This window comes from Amblyomma mixtum, chromosome 3 (genome assembly GCF_055824585.1).
Source record: "Amblyomma mixtum isolate Tamu chromosome 3, ASM5582458v1, whole genome shotgun sequence".
NCBI lineage: Eukaryota > Metazoa > Arthropoda > Arachnida > Ixodida > Ixodidae > Amblyomma > Amblyomma mixtum.
The window spans coordinates 360730024-360752504 of NC_143014.1; positions in this window are offsets into that span (position 1 = coordinate 360730024).

Genomic DNA, 22481 nt, shown 5'->3' on the forward strand with positions numbered 1-22481 from the left:
GCAAAATTAATACAAAATTGTGCTGGACAACGACTTTTGTTGTTTCTTTCAGCGCGTTCAGGGAGGACCGATAATCGGAGTGCCATGCAAGCGTTCCTACTCAAGAAAACAGCTTGGGTTGAGGAGTGGCCTTCTCAGCCAGAAGTGCCTGTTGCCAGAAGTGCTTGGATACGTTGATATGCACGTAGCGCAAGCTACAGCCGCTTTATTGGGGGGAAGGAGGGTATTTTTTATGTTGTTCTCTCTTTTTGGAACATTCTTCGGGAAAGTATATTAGTCGCGTCACCGTAGCGAATACCACTCGGCGGTAGCCATGTGTGACTTGTGTTTCATTTGCACCAAATATATTTCAGTATTTCCAAGAGCCCTTCTGGTAGCAAGAACATATGGTTTTTGCAGCGAAAGTTCAATGTTGAAATGTCGCTGTGAAAGGCCTCAACTAAACGAAAAGTTGAAGCTGAAAAGTCTTTTCAACTTAGATGGAAAACGCTGTATTTCTTCACTGAGTCGCGGGACAAAGTGATGTGTTTATCTGCCGTCAGTCTGTGCCTGTGCCGAAGGAGTACAACGTGCGACGGCGTTTCTTCTCCCCTCATTGTGATAAGTGCGGCGCATTAACTAGAATGATTCCTTACATTAAAACATATAAACTGAAGGCGTCACTCGGAAAACAGCAAGAAGGTTTCCGAAAACCTGCCAAAAGCATCCGAAGAAGCTGTGAGAACAAGCTTCATTATTTATCATCAAATTGCAAAATCTGGAAAACTTGACCCTTAGGTAAATTGAGAAAAGCGGCTTGCTTGACGCCGCAGGTGCTGTCTCTACCAGCATTAGAAAGTATTTCGAAGAGATAAGCGTTTCACCTTGCACGGTTGCAAAGAATTACTGAGATAGGCCATGGCAATAAAGATAATTAGTGAGTTAGGTCAGGACATCGAAAACGTCTAATTCACTCAATGTCGAGAATTCGAAGTCTTTTCTCTAGCCAATGACGAAGGCACTGATATTACAGATAACGCCCAATATGGCATCTTCATTTTGGCACAGAAAAAAACTCGACGTGCAGTAACAACTACTGGACATTGTGCCGATCAGAGCCACCACTACAGGTGCGGACAAAATTCCGGCGTTTGAAGGAGTTGAACGCACCCACTTGCAGTGGGAGTGGGTGTGTATGTGGCAACAGGCAATGGCCTATCAATGGTCGCAAGCAGGAGCGGCCTTCACAATCAATAGTTGCAAGAGGGAGAGAGGCAGTTTGTGGTGGCGCACTTTATCTTACACCAAGAAACAACACGCAGCAAGAAACATAATACGAAGTCTGTCATGAAAATTATGTTTGGCACAGTGAACTTCGTTCAAGATCTCTCAATCACCTGTGCGTTAAAAGAGAAAGAATGCAATCAAAAGGAGATCCTATACCACACCGACGTGCGCTGGTTGAGCTGCGGAAAAGTAAGGAGATTTTTGGAACTAAGGGAGAAAGTCGATAGCTTCTTAGAAAAAAATGAGCCAATTGCTCAGCTGTCAATTCAAAAGTGCATTAGTTCCTTTGCATTTCTCGAAAATGTTGATCGGGTCACCTTAACATCTTGGCTTTAAAACATCGGAGAAAAGAAAGATCAAAAGGAAAATAAGCAAGGACGTTCGAGAATTTCAGGAGAAATTAGAACTCTAGCAGGGAGAGATAAAAGCGAATAAGCACGGCCATTTTTCAACTTTCAAGTCCCTAGGAGCCCTTTTCCAAAAATCTCGCTTTACTTCCGCATGTTTTCTTCGCAGTCTTGAGAAAAAATTGAAAGCTTAGTTTCAACTTACCCTCAGCTTCTCCAAACTTTCGAAATTTTATCAGCACCATTTGCTGTGTGAGTGGACGATGTTGAGCCCTAGATGGAAATAATGGAGCTTATTGGACATCAAGCGAGCACCACATTGCGACAGTACTTTGAAGACTTCGGTGTCCCGGAGTTTGCAATTTTTTTACATAAGTTTTCCAGCTCTGCGCCACCAAGCGACAAGTATGATTGCCCTGTTCAGGAGCACGTGCTTATTCGAACTCCTATTATCTTTATTTAAAGTGAACAATTCGGTTCCACGTTCGTAGATGGCAAACTACCTTCTCATAGCCACTATACTAATCGTCTCCGCACAGTTAAGGCCGGATATTGCATCTCTTGTCGCTGCTATTGTCAAACCTGAAGCCTGCAGCATGCTGTGAACTGAAGGGTAATTCCGGCAACAAAAAAATCAATCCTCTACTTTACAATCCAATTACCTTCGTAGTTTCTTCTATTCAACGCACTGCAACATTGCTGCTCTTCAAATACGTCCCAAAAATGCCAATGTGACTAAGCCCATCCACATTTTCTTATTTCTTGCTCCTGGTCCGTGGGAAAAGAAATTTTCTCAATTCAGCCCGCATAGCAATATCTGTTAGAGATCCTTTGTGTTCATGTATAAAACTCTGTTCACGTTTGTTCACGTTCACGTAGTGTTCACATATTAGATTGTTTCTAATTTACCTAGCGCTATATAGGTCTGGCAACATACAACGGTGAGCTCCAATGGATGGCTTCCCTCAGACACAGGGATCCCAAAATCCTACTGGTGGACAATCCTACTGATGTAACCCTACTTTGATGGGCACAGATAGTCGAGACATGTTTTATGTAAGCCATTTCCAGGTAGTCAACGAACAGTGGCTCTCTCTAACGAGCGCGATGTCATACGAAAGATTAATTTACACGAACAGTGACGAACTCAATTTAATACCGGTTTTCTACAAAATTAGGTTATTTCTCAAAATTTTGATTGAAGTTCCACAAATTTCCACACACAAAGTTCCACACATTTCGCAACAACGATGAAAAATAAGGTGCTGATCTTGAGAAACAGAACAGAATGTCAGCACATCTGCGGCTTCTTTTCTCAGTGAACTGAGCTGACCCAGGCAGACTCTGGCATAGCACAGGGAGCACCTGAAACATGGGTGGCGGCGCCAGTATATTCTAGGCACTATAGTGAAAGCTAACCGCCATCAATTCCCAACTTTTGGTGATATAGCAGTCAGGTCAAGCACCAAGGCCCCTGCAACATTTTAGGTGGCCACTTTGGGTGTCCCCGTGACTAAGCGCAGGAGAATCGAGCCTGGTGCTCGCTCGCGCTTAAAAAATCTGGGAGGACCACTCGAGACCAGTCGTGAGAAAAACTCTGCGCTGCTTGCGGCATCTTGTTGACAGGATCTCCCTGGAGACCTGTTGTTAGCGCTCACAATCTGCACGAACTTGCAAGAATTCTTGAGGCAATTGTGCTCCTTCCAAGCAATCGACACTGTGCCCTGAGCTGCTTCCTCAGCTACAGCGGCAGTCACCTTGAGTACCCAGGGAAAGATTTGCTTCTGTCACAGTTGTGAGTTACTCTCTTTGCTGCATTGGGCTCTGTTCAGGTTTTTAGCTGTCGCGTCTTCCCGGAGTCATGTCTCGCTGTCTTCCGCCAATGGTTACGGACCAGAGAGCTTCTTTGCTGAACGTGTGTATGTCTGTCAGTGCAGACAAAGACCAGGTGCTTTGGAGCGCATATGCAGGTAAAATAGTGACATCCACAGCAGGTCGCAGGCTTGGTAATCGGTCCAGCATTCCAGTGTGCGTCAAGCGTCAGCAGCATGATCAAGACGAGACTTGAGAGGAACAGACGAAGTTTTTATGTCACTTCTAATTGAAAATTTATGTACAAAGATGGAAAAACAAAACATACACTCGCCAAAAGATGGTTTATAAAAAAAGTGTATGTTTTGTTTTTCCACTATGCCTCTCCCTCGCCAGACAGGATTCTGTCGAACCCTTGATTATGTACAAAGATGTAGATGGCCTGACGACACCACCTTTTAAACCTGAAAGACAAAAAGAAAACTCGGTGACTCTATTGCATCTGCAATGAAAATGAAGGATGCGTTGTTCTTCACGTACAGCGCACCTTTGTCGGGCTAGCTTTTGATTCCCGTTCTATTACTTGCTTTCAAATGACTTACCTTAATCGCGAAGTTCGCTTACGATGCCGAAACACAAACTCTCGGTCATGACACATTTGCCGAGAGCTATCGAGCTGCAGAATTCACACAGAGGTTTAGGAAGGCTGTCGTTTCAGCTAGTTGAAGATTCATGACAGTGGTTGAAAACAGCGCATACCGGACGAAGCACGAAAAAAAAAATGGCACGGCGATCAGGTAACCTAAAATGGGAAAGCGGTGATAGCGATTGGATTTATTCTCCATGATTGCTTTGATCCATTTCACAGAGACAAGATTTTACTAGAGTGTGAAGGTGGGCGTAGTGGGTGGCTGTTATGGAAGGTAGACGTCGGGAGATAGGGGTCGAGGGTGATGGTATGTGGGCGGGAAGTCCCCTAGATAGGAGGGTCAGGTGGAAGAGTTTGTAATGTCACAGGTGGCAGCTGGCTATCCCACTCGTCCTTTCCACTACTGACCAGTGCAGACGCCGTCTTAGATTGCCCAGATATTCATCTTACCGAAATTTTCTCGGGCTGACGTAAATTTTTGACTCGCTTTCGCTTAGATTTTATGCCTTGTCAAGAAGTACAAAAGATGTGAATTCGCTTTGGTGCAGGAAAAAAAAACTTTGTGAAAAAAGAAAATGGCTAGAATCGCTCGATTTTCTGGGTTTTATACTGCGGCTCCCATTGCAATTAAAACGGCTGAAGAAGAAATTTGAAATCTAAGGCGCGTAACTGGTAAAGCAGAACAGGACGTTTCCTCGCAGCATAAAAGTCAAATACGTGTTCACAAGACAGCTATTGTGTTGAACGCCAACCAAGTTTCGCTACGAAAGGTCTCGAAAAATTTTCGCGTGCCATTTCTCTAACGTGCAGGAATAGTAAGACAGCCCACGGTGGCAGAAAAACAGCAAATGCATCTATAAACGTCGTCTTTAATAGCGGTAAGGGAATGCCATCCATCGAATTGTCTCTGGCGCCTATACTTTTTGTTGAAATAAATGAATCAGGCACATTGAACACGCTTTGAAATTTCGACAATAAAAAGTGTTCAGGACCACACAACATTCGTAACACAATTTTCAGGCGGTATGCAGCATCAGCGTCGAAGCACCAGCGTGTCGTGTTCACAAAATCATTGTGCGAGGGACAGGTAGTGAGTGTCATGAAGACTGTAGACTGAAGTCACAACATAAAAGAGGAATACGGTAGTGCATTCAAACTATCGCTCAATTTCTCGAATATCTACCACATGCAAACTTTTGCGGCACGCAACCATAATCAAATCTAAGAATTCTTGAAAAAAATATAATATTCTGAAAAAGCCTCGTCATGGTTTCCGAAAAGGCTGCGCTGCATGTACCTAACTGGTTCTTAACAGTGCACGACTTTCTCAAAGAAATACACGATGAGAAACAAATAGACGTTAAATTTATATACTTTTCGAATGCGTTCGAGAAGATATCTCACAAAAACTACTTCACACATTCAGCAGGGTACTAAAAAATTCCAGATTGGCTAGGAGCCTACCTCAAGCACCGGGAACAATTTATTGTCGTTAATCATCATAATTCAGAAGTATTATCAGTAGACTGGTGTTCACAAGGGTACGCTACTTAAGAATTTTTCCCCCTTTTGTTTATTGATGTGCTGAATGGTTTTCCTATTAAGGTAAAGCTTAATTCTAATGTTTCTGTACTGTACTCCGGACTTGAGAACGCCGCTGTACAGGAGTTGCTGAGTGATTCCTTGAGAAAAGGTGTGGGCAGGTTCAAAGTTAGGAAAGTATCGACCACTTTTCATTAATCTGTTTTTACGTTTGCTACACGTATGGAGCATATACTAGTTTTCAGTATGTTTCTAATTACACATTTGTCTTCAGACTCGCTTAATTTTACCAGGTCTGGATGTACATCAATGAAAGAGTTCTTAACTAAGGGGAACATGCCGCAGGAACTAAAAAAAACGTATGTGTGGACTAAAATACCTCTTTCACCTGATTAATGGACCTGATAAGAAATCTGACGGGAGCAATTTTTGTTTCATGTCGTTCTACCGCAAGGCGCATAGTCTCTCAATAACCTCCTTGAAAGCACGCGTAATAACTCTACTTTCGTTCCAAGAACAGTAGTTGGTGGAATCTTGTAACCAACGAACAAGATTCAAAATCAATCCATCGTGAATTTGTTTCCAGCACTGTTTAAAATATGTCGTCTATGCTTGCTTATCAAAATGTTTAAGCTACGTTAATTTGTTCTGTTTTTCTGTTCCTTGCTTGTGTTACTATGTTATGTTTTCTTTAGGTGGATCCCACCCTGCTATATTTCCCAGCGAGGAAGGCAGCATATGGAAATAAAATAAATTAAGATTGAAATATTCCTTTGAGCTGCTTCAGCTGATGTTCCTAAAAATTACATTTCATCTCTTTCCGTAAAGCTACTGTTCACCTGAAGTCTATTCAGTCTCAGCGCTACCTAAATAGCTCACTGGAGCGCCTTTAGTTAACTACAGAGCTACTTGCAGTTTGTAAACACATCCTTGTGTGTTTCCAGCTAACTGAAAACAGGTATACTTTCAGAACAGCGGGCACATTAGCGTTAGTTTAGGTTGAAAATTAAAGGGGAATTCTTTAACATCAGTGGGGGCTCTAAGGAGCGAATAACTTTACAAAGCTGTCATTGTGCGCACCACATTGTCTGTTTAACGTCAGGACTTGAAAGATATTTACATTCGTCATGTAGAATCACCTGTTCAGACCTTTAGGTAGCCTGCTCGAAAAGTGACACGTGGTAGAGGCCGGCCACCGCGAACAGCATCGCCCGGAACGCGGCCGCATCTGTCAGCACCCTGTGGCCATTTCCGAAGGCCCCGAAGTTACGCAACGTTTTCCCCCACAGGCACGGAAGCCAGATGAGCGGCCCAGCGACCAGTGGATGGTGTGGGTGCCTGATGTCTTCCTGAATTGTGCTGCGCCGGCTACACGAGGCGGACGCAGACGAACTGCGGCTGCAGATACGAGGAAATAAATATTGATCAATATTCATGCAGAATAATTATGCTACACAAGGCTACCAGACTCTGGTAATCAAATTAAAGAAGTGGACGAGTGCCACAAGGCAACCGCTTAAGTCATCTGGAATTCACTGCATGTGAGCTTCCTACCTGCACCAATTGAAGGATAGTCTTTATTCATGCAAGTGACCTTCATATTCACGGGGATGATGACGATATCATTATCAACCTCTCCGCCCGATTTGAGTTACTGGAAGAACAGTGCCTTTCCAAATTACCTCGGCCATCCCCGGCGTTGCAACGGCTGGTTGGCGCTATGGTCGCAGTGTCTGCAGCGTCGAGTCTTTAAGGCCGCTAAGAATATGGACCTTTAATTAGTACTGACTCAGCCGCCATAAATGACCACTCGACAAGAATGCTGCGGATAGGAAACGCTACGCATTACATGGCGAGCCGGTGACCAGTTGCGCTTAATAATTTAAACCCAAAATATCTTCAACTCGCATTTCTTCTAGAATCCAGGTTGCTCTTTATCTCCTCTGATAATTTCATTTACCATGCCAAAGCTCGCACGGAAGCCCGACGAGCGACCCAGCGACGAGAACGGGCACCTGAGGTCCGTGATGGTGCCGCAGCGGCTACACGAGGCGGACGCAGACGAACTGCGGCTGCAGACAGGGGGAAAGAAATATTGATCAATATTCAAGCAGAAAAAATATGATATACAAGGCTCCTAGACGCTGCTAATCTAGGTAAGAAGGGGACGAGTGCCAGAAGGCCACCGCTTAATTCATCAGGAATTCACTCCATTTGATCTTGGTACCTGCATAGATTTGACTTACACCGCTGTAACATGCACGCTGCAAAGGCCTTTGAGAATCAGGTCCTTATGTTCTAAGGGGTAAGTATTGCAGCTACAGTGCGATAATGCTGCGCTTTTGCCACCAAATCTTTGGAGGCGAAGACCCTGTCCGAGACCTGAGGAGCCCAAAGCCGCGGCCTTGGAGAACCTGCCATCGCAGGGCTGTCCACCGTCAAAAAGTAAAAGCGAAGAAAAAATATATCCATGTAACAATGTTTTCAATTCTAGCACCTCCTTAACCTCTATGTTTTGGCATTTACGGATTTTTACGTGAGAAACTGCGAATGAAATGTCGGAGGGATCTGTGCAGGTTGATTGCACAGCAAGGCGGACAAAGGTAATTGATACCGTTCAGTAATTAAGACGTTTAACATTTTGAGCCCTGGGTTTTTTTATTTTCGTTTCTTGCTTTATTGCTAAGGTTTTATTGCTGTGTTTTTACATTGTCCAATAGCCCGTAACCACGCAGTACAAATTTCTAGCTCATGGGGCAATTATTAACTGATTTACAAGTATGGCGTAAAATTAAGACGTCAGGCCTGTGTCGATGTAAAATGCGAAAGGGACCGCTCTGGCTACCGGTACTTATAACAAAGAACTGAAAGACAGAATTTCTTATTTTTCGAGGTGGAGAACTTTGAGTAGCTTCGTTTACTTTGTAAGAGAAGCAATGGATCTGGCGGTTGCCACAAAAGACGCCGCTCTCTCCTGTTTACCTTGCGTTTTGTATCATTGCGTTTTGTATCATTGCGTTTTGTACCAGTTCTTGGTGCTCACAAGCGAGAGCTCCAGTTGGTAGAACGTCACGTCAACAACACACCTGTCCACAATTTGCACAGCCTTCCTGGAAGGCAACTGTGGACAAGATGAAGCCTTTCCACAAATAAGCGACGCCTTCTTCTATCGAGCTTCTTGAAGCGCTTCAGTAATGCTCAGCGCGGAGCGTATTAGGTCTAAGCTCTTAGCATGCGTGACGCAAAATGCATCTGGCTTGTGTTTGTTCTGAAACCAGTTTTTTATTATACGAGGTTAATCAGGCATGGTTTCCAATAATTTTCGAAAGTACTTTTTTGGGTAAAAATATGGCTTTTGCGGAACAATATTACCAGTGTTGGCAAACACCGGAAAGCTGGAGAATTGTCTTAAGTGGTAAACTGGTTAACTAATTTCAGATAATTAACGTTTCAATTCTCACAGCTAGACAACTGGCTGGAATTAGAGCTTTGTAGCTGGCCATTAGTAACAGCAATATCAGTTTTAGAATTTGCAAAACGCGATTAACCACGACGCTACGCCTGGACAAAACTTGGCAACATCGTGCGAAAATACATGCGCTTTTGAAAAGCATGCAGGCAAAGAGACCTTTCTAGTGCGCATAACTAGTCAAAAAAGCCAAATTTTGTCGAGCGCCAGCGCCAAGGGTAATCGCGTTTTCGAAATTGTAAACACTGTTATGACTATCATTAACGACCGGCTACATATCTGTAGTTGCAACTGGGCGCTTAACTCTAAGAGTTAAAAAGGTAATTACTAAAAACTAGTTAACCAGCCTACTACTTAAAACGATTCACCAGCTTTCTGGTGTCGGCCAACACCGGTAGAACTGAGAATGGCTTACTTTAGCTAAATAAACGTAGTTTTTCAGGAATCACTTGGTAAAAGAATTTGTAAACTGGAATATGGTCTGTCATGTCTGCATCTTGGCCATGTGCTGTCCTGTAGAGGCGACAAGTAATTCCCTTTCATCCATAGACTGATATCGCTGATATCTCGCGACCTGAGACGAAACAGTGCAGCCGTTTATGAACACACCGAACGCGCCTTCCCAAGAAAAAAGTAGCCAAACACGCTGCATAGCTGCCAGCGTCGTGGGTGCGGCACGCGTGCTGCACGAGCAGCGGTTCGCGAGTCGCAATATAAATGGCCCGGTTGCTTTTTGCAGGCAACTGCCCATGCTAACGAGGAGAGCGGCAGATGAAAAGAAATAAAGCGCAAGGTGAGCCGTCCGTTCATTCGCACTGTTTCTTTGCTCCGGTTCTTGTTAGCCGACATCCGCGTTGCCATTCACATGCTCGATCCCATCATTCACCACCTACGATAGCGAAAGTTTTCATTTTCCAGTTGATCAAAAAGATCATTTCAGGATTGCGACTAGTCGCTGTGAGGAATATTCATGTCATTGAACCTACGAATTAAATAATATTTACAGTGTGAATATAACCTTGGATAGGCGTTTCACGAAACATGTAATAAGCTAAGCCGAAAAGAAGAATGGTTGGTGAGATTCAAAACTACAGATGGGCTATAGCTCGGCTTCTTCATCCCATCCCTAACATGCTGCTACTTTTTTTCTTCTTCTTTCAACCGCACAGCTAAGTGGAAATGCGTGAACAGTGATTACGTTAGCAAGAGGGATACCGGAGGAATTGCGCCAGGAAGAATTAATAATATTTTCTTTCGTTGCTGAGACACGACCGGAATATTTCTGCTGCGGGGTCAAATCACGCAAGAAGGGCGAAAGGGTTGATTAACTAAATTTTACTTATCAACTGTTTATTTTAAAATTCAAAAAATAGAAGGCTTCATTGCGATATTGAAGGCCGTCAACATCTAAGGTAAACTTAGTTTACATTTTCTTAATCTCCAATGTAGTCAGAAATATAAAAACTGAAAAATACGCATTAAGCTCGTGAGGTTGCGTTTTTCGTATTGTTCTGTAGGGCCGCCGCGGTGGCTCAGTGGTTGTAGTGCTCGGCTGCTGACCCGAAAGACATATATGTTCGATCTCGGCTACTGCTGTCGTATTTCGATGCGGGCGAAATGCTAGAGGCCCGTGTGCTATGCAGTGCGAGTGGATGTTAAACAACCCCAGGTGGTCGAAATTTCTGGCGTCCTCCACTGCGGTGCCCCTCATAGCTTGAGTACCTTTGGACAGTTAAACACCATAACCAAAACCAAAAAAGCATCGATACTTTATAAATTGGCGTCGCTGCGCGTGGTACTGTAGCTAAAATCAAGTAGAGTCTTCCTGCATCGTAAGATACACAAACTGCTTGTGCCTTTTATGCAAAAGAAAATTGACCGATGCTATTTCATAAATATGCAGTCAGAGAAATCAAACTGAAAGAACTTTCAAGAGCGTATTTTTGACATTCGATGTTTCTAACCACATTGCCGATTAGTAAATTTTAAAACAAAAAAAAATTCGAGGTTGGCCTTCAATTTCGCAATTCAACCTTATAACCTAAAATTAAAAAACAAAAATTTTATTACCTAATTCTAGTTAATAGACAAATTTTGGATTCATATCAGGCACATGTCAGCCTTACTTTACAGTCAACCTGCACAGAGCGCACCGATGTGTCCCTCCCTGTATTTAAAATAAAAATATATGATAGAAAAAAATGAGTCTGTGCACTTCCCTGTTCACGTATTTCAAAGCCACACCCAGTGCTCACTGAATGAGCTTGGCAATATGTTTGCAGCAAACATGTTCCATCGCCCTGCTAGCACTACTTCAACTTGAAAGGGCGCATAGGACTGGCTGAAGGCCAGTAATACTGAGTATGTCGCAGACAAGTATGTCGAAAATTTATGGTACACTTTTCAAATTGTGACAAAATCAATGTACGTAGTTCAAAAGAACATTTTTTTAAAAATCAAACTACTGTCCCTGGGTCCCCTCACTTATCTCCTAAATTTTTTCACCAAGCTAACCGCAACTGTAATGAGCACCGGCACAAGCAAACCTCCTTTCTTGAGTCATTGAACTTGAAGATAGACGCTCCAGTTAACTCAGTTTCATAAGACGTGGAAGCGAACCTGGTAAAGAAGGTGAAGAAATTCAACTCTTAAGCCTATGTTGCAAATAATTTAATGTAAGAAATCGATAAAACTTTAGGCCTCCCATTAGGTGAGGCGTTGACTTAATATCTTTCCGGAGCGTGAACTTGAAAAACACGTTTGCTTTCCTGTAGGGCTGAACGGCCAGTACCTGCTGTTGTGCTGCTATCGACTACAATCACTCACTCGGCTTCCGCGCTGTCCGGTTGCGGCTGCGGGGATTCAGTACCATCATTGCTGGTTGTCGCTGGGGGCCACGGGTCAGTGCGGAAGAAGAACTCGCCGAGGAAGTTGACGTGAGATTTGTCATCCCAGTAGGCATCTGCAGCTCTGGTCTGTTCTTTTTTGAAGCGTGCGAACCCCGCGCCGAGGAACCCAAGCTCATGAAGGCACCGGACCACTGCGGAGGTAGGCAGTTGAGCAGTCTTAAAGCAACTAAACTTGAACCCTCTCTGCTAGAAATTCAAACAGCGAGAGACTACAGTCACATTCGACGTACCTGCACGCCCACTCTGGTATGACCAGCGCTACCGGTGAAGCAGAAAAAGTGACTATTTCAAATGGCTATGATCGTTTTGAGTCAAAGCTGTTCTTTTCATTTGTCCTGGACATCAATGGTGTCAAGAGGAATTCACAAACTATAGCACTTGTAGAACAAATTAGCACATTTATCTCACCTCAGAGCGAGAGCAGCAGGCATGTGCACGCTTATACAGTCAAATATGCCCACAATAACTACGGCTGACCTAAAAGCAGAGTGCTTAGGCTCCTGTATGTCATGTCAGCGTATAATTCATTGGTCCGTTTATCTTACAGCTATGGTCGGTGGAAAGGCGTGCTTGTCGCTCGTGTCCTCGCCGAGGTGGGCGCGGCAGGCGACGAACGCGACTGAAGGCCACAGGTCGGCGTTGAAAGCCACGTTGCGGTTTATCTCTGCGCACGCGTGCCCTGTGCGAAGCATTGCAACTGGCTGAGGCCCCTCAGTGTCCTGAGCAAAAGGACGCCTAAAGAACATTTCTCGCTCGCAATAGCCTTGCTGTCGCCACAAACAGCGTCTGTTTGTCGGAGTTGTGCGCAACACAGTTCATACCTTGTGCGGGCTTTTGACCGCATACACGAAGGTTCTGCAAGTGTCCACGTACTTCACGGCGCTGTCCACCATATGCTCCAGGCAGAGATCAGGATGAAGTCCCATAGGCGCTCTCAAGTCGAGTTCCAATCTGGCCCCCGAGCAAGGACGGCTCGACGGAATGTTCTAGGGGAGCATCCAGGAGGCGTATTCGCCAACTGCAGCCTGTACAGCCACAAGGCTTGAAACCACGGTGAATTGATCACGGTGACTGAAGATTGTCACAACGGCTTACCTAAAAGGGATAATTATTCCCTAAATAATGCCTAAACGGCGTTATATGCCACTAAGAATCACGATTTGCGACCTAAAAGGGAAAAAAATTAAGAAATGAAATTTAAAAAAAAACAATAAAATTACAGTACAGAGAGCGGAGTCGAACGGGCGATCTTCCATACGCAACACGTGCCTCTAATCCACTGCGTGAAGCCGTCGTTCTGAATGAATATTTATAACGAGCCTTAATGGTGGCTGCTACCTTCCGGTGGGTGGCGCTGTCATCGCTGGCTGTACCGGCTGCATTTGGCGAACACGCATCCAGGAGCAATGGGCGAGCTGCGCCCCTGCGCTCTTCTTTTTTGTCTCCGCCTTTTTTCTGATCAAAAATCCGTGAACACATGGCAGTGGCTAACGAAAATGACATTAATAAAGCACAGACAGTCTTTGAAGACTGAGACATCAGCTGAATGACACTGTTAAAAAGAAATGTGGTCGATTTGCGTAGTTAACCGCAATGCGAATTGTGCTAACACTTCGATTTTCACTTCGGTTCCGAAGTTGAGTTCCATCCAACGTTCACTGATGGCAGTTGTTCGGATAAGGATAATGGGTTAAAGTCCATATATTCGGAATTAGTCATTCTCTGCATTCATAGATCTCTGGGAGTCTGCCTGCCACTCCTGGCGCAATGGTGCAGCGGTCAAGTGATGCACGACTCCCCTTCTATGCCAGGTACTGCCCTCAGTGGGACCAGAGTTCTCTTCCTAAGCTTCCTCACGATTGAGATGCCGCCCGATACGTTGGGCAGGTTTCTAGGTATATAGGCTTAGGTAGAAAAAGTTCCTTGTGCAAGGTTGGCAATACCATGTATATAGATAAATCCACAAGGAATTCAAAAATATAACAGGATTTAATTCACGACGTTTCGCCTGGAGGACCAGCCTTTTTCGGATATACTACAGCATGAACGCAGCTTTTAAAGCACGCGCGATGCACAGGAATAACGTAAAGCACCAATGCAAACAATGAAGGAGAGGGTGGAGGATGACGAAGACGAGAAAAAAAAAAGAGAATCAGTGAAAACTTCAATGAGCGATTCCCTCACATGGATGCAGGTGTTCAGAAGGGGGGAAGCATCAAAGCAGTCGTCTAAGCTTATGAGCGCTTAGAATCCAAACAACAGGTTGACGGCAACACGCTTGCAGACCTGTAAAAACTGATGCTTGAGTGAAACAACTAGAGTTTCATGGCTAGAACTACGTGTAAATAGGAGGAACGTCCATGGGAACGGAAATTGGACCAAATAACGCTAAAGTATTCATGGCTGTAGTTGCGACAGAATTCCTGAATAGTTCTCCATATAAACCAATATTTCACACAAGATTCATCGATCGCATATTTATGGTCTGGACACATGGTGACAAAAAAACTGACGAAGTTTATTTCCGTCTTCAACAGCAAAAAAACGCCATTGGTGTGGCAACTCGTATAGTTAAAGCATTGTATAATGTTGAATATGCTCACCACATTACTTTCTTTGCGTAGCCTTCCAGTGTTTCATGGTCCTCAGTAAGCTGACGCTGAGTTTCTTTTAAAGAGCGCTACAATGTCAAATAATAAACTTACAGCTTTCATAGTTTGCCGTTAAATCGGAGCAGCTGCAATCGGAATTTATATAAGTGAATTCTGTGAACACCTGGTGCTGCTAAAGGTAATGAGAAAAAGCTGCTCACATGTAATCACATAGTGCAATCAAATTCAGCAGTGACAACGTTACGGAAATCAGATAATAAATTCGGGGGGCCCCCTAGAGGGTTAAAATTTGTTATCAGAAGTGCAAATGTGGACGAAGTGTTTCTGTACGGTGGCAGCACATCGCTCCAGTGAAAAATCTCGCCATCCGCGTAAATACTGTTACGTGGCCCGAAGTCTATGTCGGCACAAGGACGACCGGAGCACAGGGTCCAGATCACAGCTAGCCCCGAGCGGCAAGCGGGCACACATTGGGCACTTCCTCTGCGTCGTCTTCACGGAGATTATCCGTTGCATGGCCCCCCGGTCGGAAAAGCACCGTCTCGGTGCTCATCACGGCAGTGAGGGGGACTGCAAGACGTAGGGCTTGAGGCGAGAGACGTGCACAACATCGGTCTGATGCTGAGAGGACGTGGCACCGGGGAAGGCCGGAGCGATCTCGTAGGTGACTGCGGTGACTTGGCGCAGGACACGGTACGGGCCGATGTAGCGGGACAGAAGTTTTTCAGAGAGCCCCACGCGGCGAGATAGCGACCAAAGCAAGACGAGGGAGCCAGGGGTGAAGGAGACCACACGGTGACGGCGGTTGTAGAATTCCTGCTGAGAGGTCTGGGAAGCGAGGAGCCGGGAGCGTGCGAGTTGGCGAGCGTGGTCAGCGCGGGTAATGGCGTCGTGGGCGTAAGCAGACGGCGGAGCAGTAGAAGTGGGAAGCAGCGTGTCCAGAGGCAGCAGGGGCTCCCGGCCATACAAAAGATAAAAAGGGGAGTAACCGGCAGTGTCATGGCGGGAGGAGTTGTAGGCGAAGGTCACATAGGGGAGAGCGGTATCCCAGTCGCGATGGTCCGGAGAAACGTACATAGCCAGCATATCGGTGAGAGTGCGATTGAAGCGTACTGTGAGGCCGTTCGTCTGCGGGTGGTAGGCGGTGGTGAGCTTATGTTTCGTAGAGCACGATCGAAGAATGTCAGCGACAACTCTGGACAGAAAGCATCGGCCTCGGTCGGTCAGAAGTTGACGGGGAGCTCCATGATGTAGGATAAGGTCGGTCAAAAGAAAGTCGGCAACATCAGTAGCCGTACTGGTGGGCAGTGCGCGTGTGATCGCGTAACGTGTAGCGTAGTCTGTGGCAACAGCTATCCATTTGTTGCCCGAGGCGGATTCCGGAAATGGTCCCAAAAGGTCTAAGCCGACGCGATGGAAAGGTTCGGGTGGGACGTCAATGGGCTGAAGCAGACCGGCTGACAGAGTGGTGGGGCGTTTCCGGCGCTGGCACTCATCGCAGGCAGCAACATAGCGGCGTACACAGCGGTAGAGGCGCGGCCAAAAGAATCGACGACGCACGCGGTCGTAAGTACGGGAGACACCCAAGTGACCAGCAGTGGGAAGATCATGCAGCTCTTGGAGGACAGCAGTGCGAAGGTGCTCGGGGACAACGAGAAGGAGGTCTGGGCCATCCTGGCTAAGGCTCCTGCGGTATAAAACTCCATCACGGAGCACAAAGCGGCGCATCGGAGGGTCGAATGGGGCGGTGTTGAGGCGGTCGATAATGGAGCGCAGCTCGGTATCGCGGCGCTGTTCTTCGGCCATGTTAGCAAGGACAGAGAGGGAGCACAGAGCATCCACGCTGTCAGTGCCAAGATTGTCACACGGGCCAACGGGGTAACGGGAAAGGCAGTCGGCATCAGCGTGCAAGCGGCCAGACTTGTAGAGTACAGAGTAATTGTACTGCTGCAGGCTCAGTGCCCAACGACCAAGCCGTCCTGTAGGGTCTTTCAAGGAAGAGAGCCAGCACAACGCATGGTGGTCAGTGACAACTGTAAAGGGGCGGCCGTATAAATATGGGCGAAATTTCCCAACAGCCCAGACAAGAGCTAAGCACTCGCGTTCGGTAATTGAGTAATTCCGCTCCGGGGCAGAGAGGAGACGGCTGGCGTACGCGATCACACGGTGCTCTCCGGATTGTCTCTGTAGGAGGATAGCGCCGATGCCGTAGCCACTGGCGTCGGTGCGAACTTCAGTGGGAGCGGTCACATCGAAGTGGGCGAGAACTGGCGCGGTAGTAAGCTTCGATATCAGGTTGGAAAACGCTTGTGCCTGGTCGGGTCCCCAGATGAAGGTGGTGTCTTTCTTCAGAAGGTTGGTTAGGGGGCGGGCGATGTCGGCAAAGCCTTGCACGAATCGACGAAAGTAGGAGCAGAGCCCCAAGAAGCCTCGGACGTCGTGAGAAGAACGTGGCTGGGGAAAGTCTTTGACGGCTCGGATCTTCTCAGGGTCAGGGTGGACCCCCGTATTGTCGACGACATGACCCAAGATGGTGAGCTGGCGGCGCGCGAAACGGCACTTAGACGAGTTGAGCTGCAGGCCGGCATGACGAAAGAGGGATAGGATCTGGGAAAGGTCAGTGATATGAGTGGAAAACGTGGGCGAAAAGACAATGACGTCATCGAGGTAGCACAGGCAGGTGGACCACTTAAAGCCGTGCAAAAGGGCATCCATCATGCGCTCGAATGTGGCTGGCGCGTTGCATAATCCGAAAGGCATAACTTTGAATTGGTAAAGCCCATCAGGTGTCACAAAGGCGGTCTTTTCACGGTCCTGGTCGTCTACAGCAATTTGCCAGTAGCCGGAGCGAAGATCTATGGATGAGAAAAATTTGGCACCATGAAGGCAGTCAAGGGCGTCATCGATACGCGGCAAGGGGTACACGTCCTTTTTGGTGATCTTATTCAAGTGCCGATAATCAATGCAAAAACGCCAGGAGCCATCCTTTTTCTTCACAAGTACGACGGGTGAGGCCCAGGGACTGTGCGAGGGTTCGATAATGTTTTTCGCGAGCATTTTAGTAACTTCCGCATTGATAACTTGACGCTCGGCGTGAGAGACTCGATACGGGCGGCGGCGGATGGGAGGGGCATCGCCGGTTTCAATGCGGTGCCTGACGGCGAGAGTTTGGCCCAGCGTCGTGTTGTTGACATCAAAAATATCCGAAAAAGATTCGAGAAGGGCACGAAGCTGGGCAGTTTGGTCGGGACTGAGGTCGGTGGCCATCATGGTCGTGAAGGCGTCGGGCGACTGAGGAGACTGCCGGCGCGGGGTGGCAGTGTCGTGAACAGGGGTGTTGGCCAACTGAGCGACGTGGCAAGGAGCGAGAGGAGATAGTGTAGCCACGCAGATGCCGGACGGGAGCACTTGAGAAGAGACGCCGAAGTTGAGGAAAGGCAGAGAAAGGGCGTTAGCTTGGATGGTGGCGATGGTATGAGGTAGGGCAACGTTACGGGTCAGCAGGAGGTCAAGGTTGGGCGTAACGAGATAGTCGCCATCAGGAACTGGGCGAGAAGGGGTCAGTGGAACGAAAGAGGCGGTTCGGGATGACAGGCGAGCATAATCGGTACTGTACAGTCGCAGTGATATATCGACGGGTTCTGAATCCAGCAGTGGAAGTTCGAGGTGTAGGACGCCATCCGAGCAGTCAATGAGGGCGGAATGGTCAGTCAGAAAATCCAAGCCAAGAATGAGGTCATGGGCACAGGTGGTCAGCACGGTGAATTGAACCGGTATACTGTGGCCGCCAATGGTAACGCGCGCGGTACACGTACCGTCGACAGCAGGCGTGCCACCATCCGCGACACGCACACGGGACATTGCAGGCGTGAGGACTTTGCGAAAGGCGACGGCGGAGGGCAGCACTCATCACTGATATTTGAGCACCGGTGTCAATCAGGGCGCGCACAGGAACACGGTCGATAAAGACGTCCAGGAGATTTGGTCGAGAGGTCGAGAGAGGATTTGTGGTCCGGGTCGTTGATGCAGCGTCACCTCCGGGAGCTGCATCATTTAGTTTTCCAAATGGGAGCGGCTGGTTGAAGGCGACTGTGGGGAGCGAGATCGGCGGCCCTGCGGCGACGGAGAGCGGGAGAATCGGCGTGGAGGGGGAACGGCTGCTTCAGATGGTTCGGACGGGGCTCGGGGCGAGAAGGTGCGGGTCGAGGTAGAACTGTAGAAGGAGGGGCAGACGTTGCGGGCTGGTGAAGACCATGGACTGCGGCAATGTCGGGCGATGTGGCCAATGCGAGAACACCGGAAGCAGATGGGGACGAGGTCGTCTGCCGTACGCCACTCATTTGGATTGCGATAACGCTGCGGAGAATAATAGCTGCGACGATAAACAGAGAGAGGTGGCTGGGGGGTGTCCGGGCTTCTGACGGTGCACACAGCCGGAGGAAGGTTCAGGTTAGCGAGTTCCTGACGCACGACGGCCTGAATCAGCGACACGGTGGGTAGAGAGTTATCAGGTGCGGTCGGACGGGGCAGAACAGGCGCAAGGGCTTCCAGTTCGCGGCGAACGATGCGGGTCACAGTGCCGGTAACGGGGTCATCTTCGGAAGAGGCGCGGGACGGTAATCGGTGTTCCTCACAGGAAGAAGTAGCGGCAGTATTAGGGAGCCGAGAGAACTGCTGTGGAATTCGGCGGCTTTTAACCTGTTCGAAATGACGGCATTCTTTTATGATTGCGTCCACGGTGGTGCAGTCTTTGCAAACCAGTAAGTTAAAAGCATCATCCGCAATCCCTTTCAGAATATGGCTCACTTTGTCGGTCTCGGTCATGGCGGCGTCGACCTTGTGGCAAAGCGCCAAGACATCTTGGATATATGCCACATAGCTTTCGGTTGACGACTGGGCGCGCGACGCGAGCTGCTTCTTCGCGGAGAGCTTCCGGTCATCGGGTCTGTCAAACAAAGTACGGAGCTTTTCTTTAAAAGTCTCCCAGCTCGTCAGTTCTTCTTCGTGGGTTTCGTACCAGACCCGGGCCGTGCCACTAAGATAGAAGATCGCATTCGCTAGCATCACGGTGGGATCCCACCGGTTATAGGTGCTCACTCGCTCATATAGGCTGAGCCAGTCGTCGACATCGGTCCCGTCGTTCCCAGAAAAGGTACCAGGGTCGCGGGGAGGAGCCATGACCACGAAGGGAGCAGAGGGAGTGGTTCGTGACTCGCCGGGTGGAGCCATGATGGTAGTAGCCCCGGCCTGACGACCGCTTCGGAGCTGCGTGGCGTGGAGATCGTTTACCCGGCACGTCCACCAAAGATGTTACGTGGCCCGAAGTCTATGTCGGCACAAGGACGACCGGAGCACAGGGTCCAGATCACAGCTAGCCCCGAGCGGCAAGCGGGCACACACTGGGCACTTCCTCTGCGTCGTCTTCACGGAGATTATCCGTTGCAATACGTTCCCTATACCAAGAGAACTGGCTTCATACCATCTGAAGAAGCTCCCGAAGCTCATGCGCCGTCTGGCTGTGTGGCATTGACAGAATGTCCCACAGTCATCCCTGCAACTGGACTGTGCTCCGAGACTAGGCCTAGGGCCTCCGGTGACGCGCTGGCGGAGGTGACTCCGCCGGTGTCGCTCGTCGCGACGGCTTCAGCAGCACCTCTTCTGACAACTGAGCCTGGGTCCCAGCTCCTGGTTCCTGCTCCCGGTCCATCAGCGGCAGCGCACATCCCGCCTTCTCCAAATGTTTCTCAGCCCGTGAGCGATCTGCCCTCTGGTCGGAACACGGCAATGGCTACCCAGCCTCCACTTTTGGACGGGGCCTCAACCGCGCTGCGTGAGGAGGAGAGCTCTCCAATGGACATGACTTCAGCACCTGCACCCGTGACTCCGGCTTCTCGCGGTTCTCAAAAGCGCCCATCAGGGGACACTGCACAGGATTCATCTTCGGCCAACAACAGCTCACAAGGCAAGCGTTCCTACCTAGCAAATGCCAGCCACGTTGTGTCGACGCCTGGATCGGCATCGTATAAAGTGGCCATTAAAGCTCTGGCAAACACAAGCCTCACAGACATCCCGAACAGGATCCTTCAGGCAAACCTGGACGCTTGTCTTGGAACCGCTAGAACGAAATCCAATACCATCGCTGTGTGGCTCCCGACTCTGGCTGCCGTCGAGCGTCTGCAAACGCTCAAGTGTATATCGATTACAAGCGAGATCTCGGTGCCTGTCCAGGTGTACCTTGTAGAAGGTTCGGACCAACAACGGTGTGTTGTGTACAACGTCGACGTCGCCGAAGACCAGGCAACCCTACAGCGTGAGCTATACTGCCCTTCGCACCGTGTTATCCAAGCGCGGTATATGGGCAAAGGGCGCTCCTGCATCGTCACACTGCAAGGCCCACCAACTCCTCCAGAACGCCTTTACTATTATGGCTGTATTCTGCGACCTCCGCCATAGAAACCGAGCGCTGTCTACTGCTACAGTTGCTTCAGATCTGGCCACATGCGCCGATCATGCCCTTTTACAACTCAAGATCAGGCTACGCAACAAGGCACACCGTCTTACCGTTGCGGACTTTGCAAGACCGACGACCATGAGATCACCTCTACAACCTGCCCAACAAAACAAAAGGCAACTGAAAAGGTTCGGCGTAGGATACATAAACTCGTGCCTCCACCTGAAAATGCAGCCCCGATACAGACATCCAACAGGTTTGCGGCCCTCCAGTGGGATGACGACGACTGGCTAGAGCTTTCCGAGTCCAATCCGCCTGCAGCCTCTGTTCAACAGTCTTACAGAGATAAAGTGTGCAAGGATCGCCGTCGCTTTCAGGCTACAAACAATACCAGCATGCTGGAGCCACTGCCTGAGGACATGGCAGCAGTTGACGACCAAATCGCACGCCTTTTAGCTGAGGTTTCTAAGCTACGACAGCGCCGTGAGCTGCTTGCACGTCGAAGACGAACAGCGGAATCCAACCTCGCGCCACTGAGTGCTGCCGCACCGTCGACTACGTCTAGCCCTCACGCATTGTTTGCTGACTCTACCAGGTCTTCTGCTCCACTGCGGGATAGTTCTACAACATCTCTCCTCCGATTTATGGTAACCCAGTTATCTAACCTGACATCCGTTCTTTTACAACGCTTGGACGCTTAATCGAAAATGGCGAGTACACGTTTTTGTGGCGTGCTCCAGTGGAACTGCAGAGGCCTCTCCACAAAGCTGGGAGAGCTCAAATATCGACTTCGCATGAACAAGCTCCAGGTGTGGGCCCTGCTACTGCAGGAGACCAATGCCTTGCCATCCATTCCGGGCTTTAATGGATACATGTCTCCATCAATGACCGACCGTCGTGTGCACACTGCAGCCCTTCCAGGAAAGGCGGCGGTATATGTCGATACGCGCTTTACTCAAGTTCGCATCTCCCTAGAAAAATGGTGCACCTCATATCAGGAGGTAGTTGCAGTGGCCGTGAAGTTTCCCAAGGCAACTCTTGTAGTCGTGTCATGCTATGTAAGGCCCGCCGGTGGAGCTTCCTCCCGCATTAATCTGGGGTGGTTATTAACTCTGCGACGACAACACCCAGGGTGCCCTATTTTAGTCGGTGGTAACTTTAACGCCCCTCACCCAGACTGGGGATACCCCACTTCTAGCCCCCGTGGTAGGCGTGTGCGGGACGCCTTCGCGGATGCGTTGCTTGTATTACTGAACCATCCCGATTGAGCAACGCGGGCTGTGCGCCATGCTCGCAGTCCAACGTATGCTCCGGACCTTACGTGGTGGTCCGGTCCCGGCACTCCCTCGTGGCACCTGGAGCCTGACTGCTGGGGTAGTGACCACCACCCTATCATCATCGGTCTCCATCCGTTATGAGCCCGC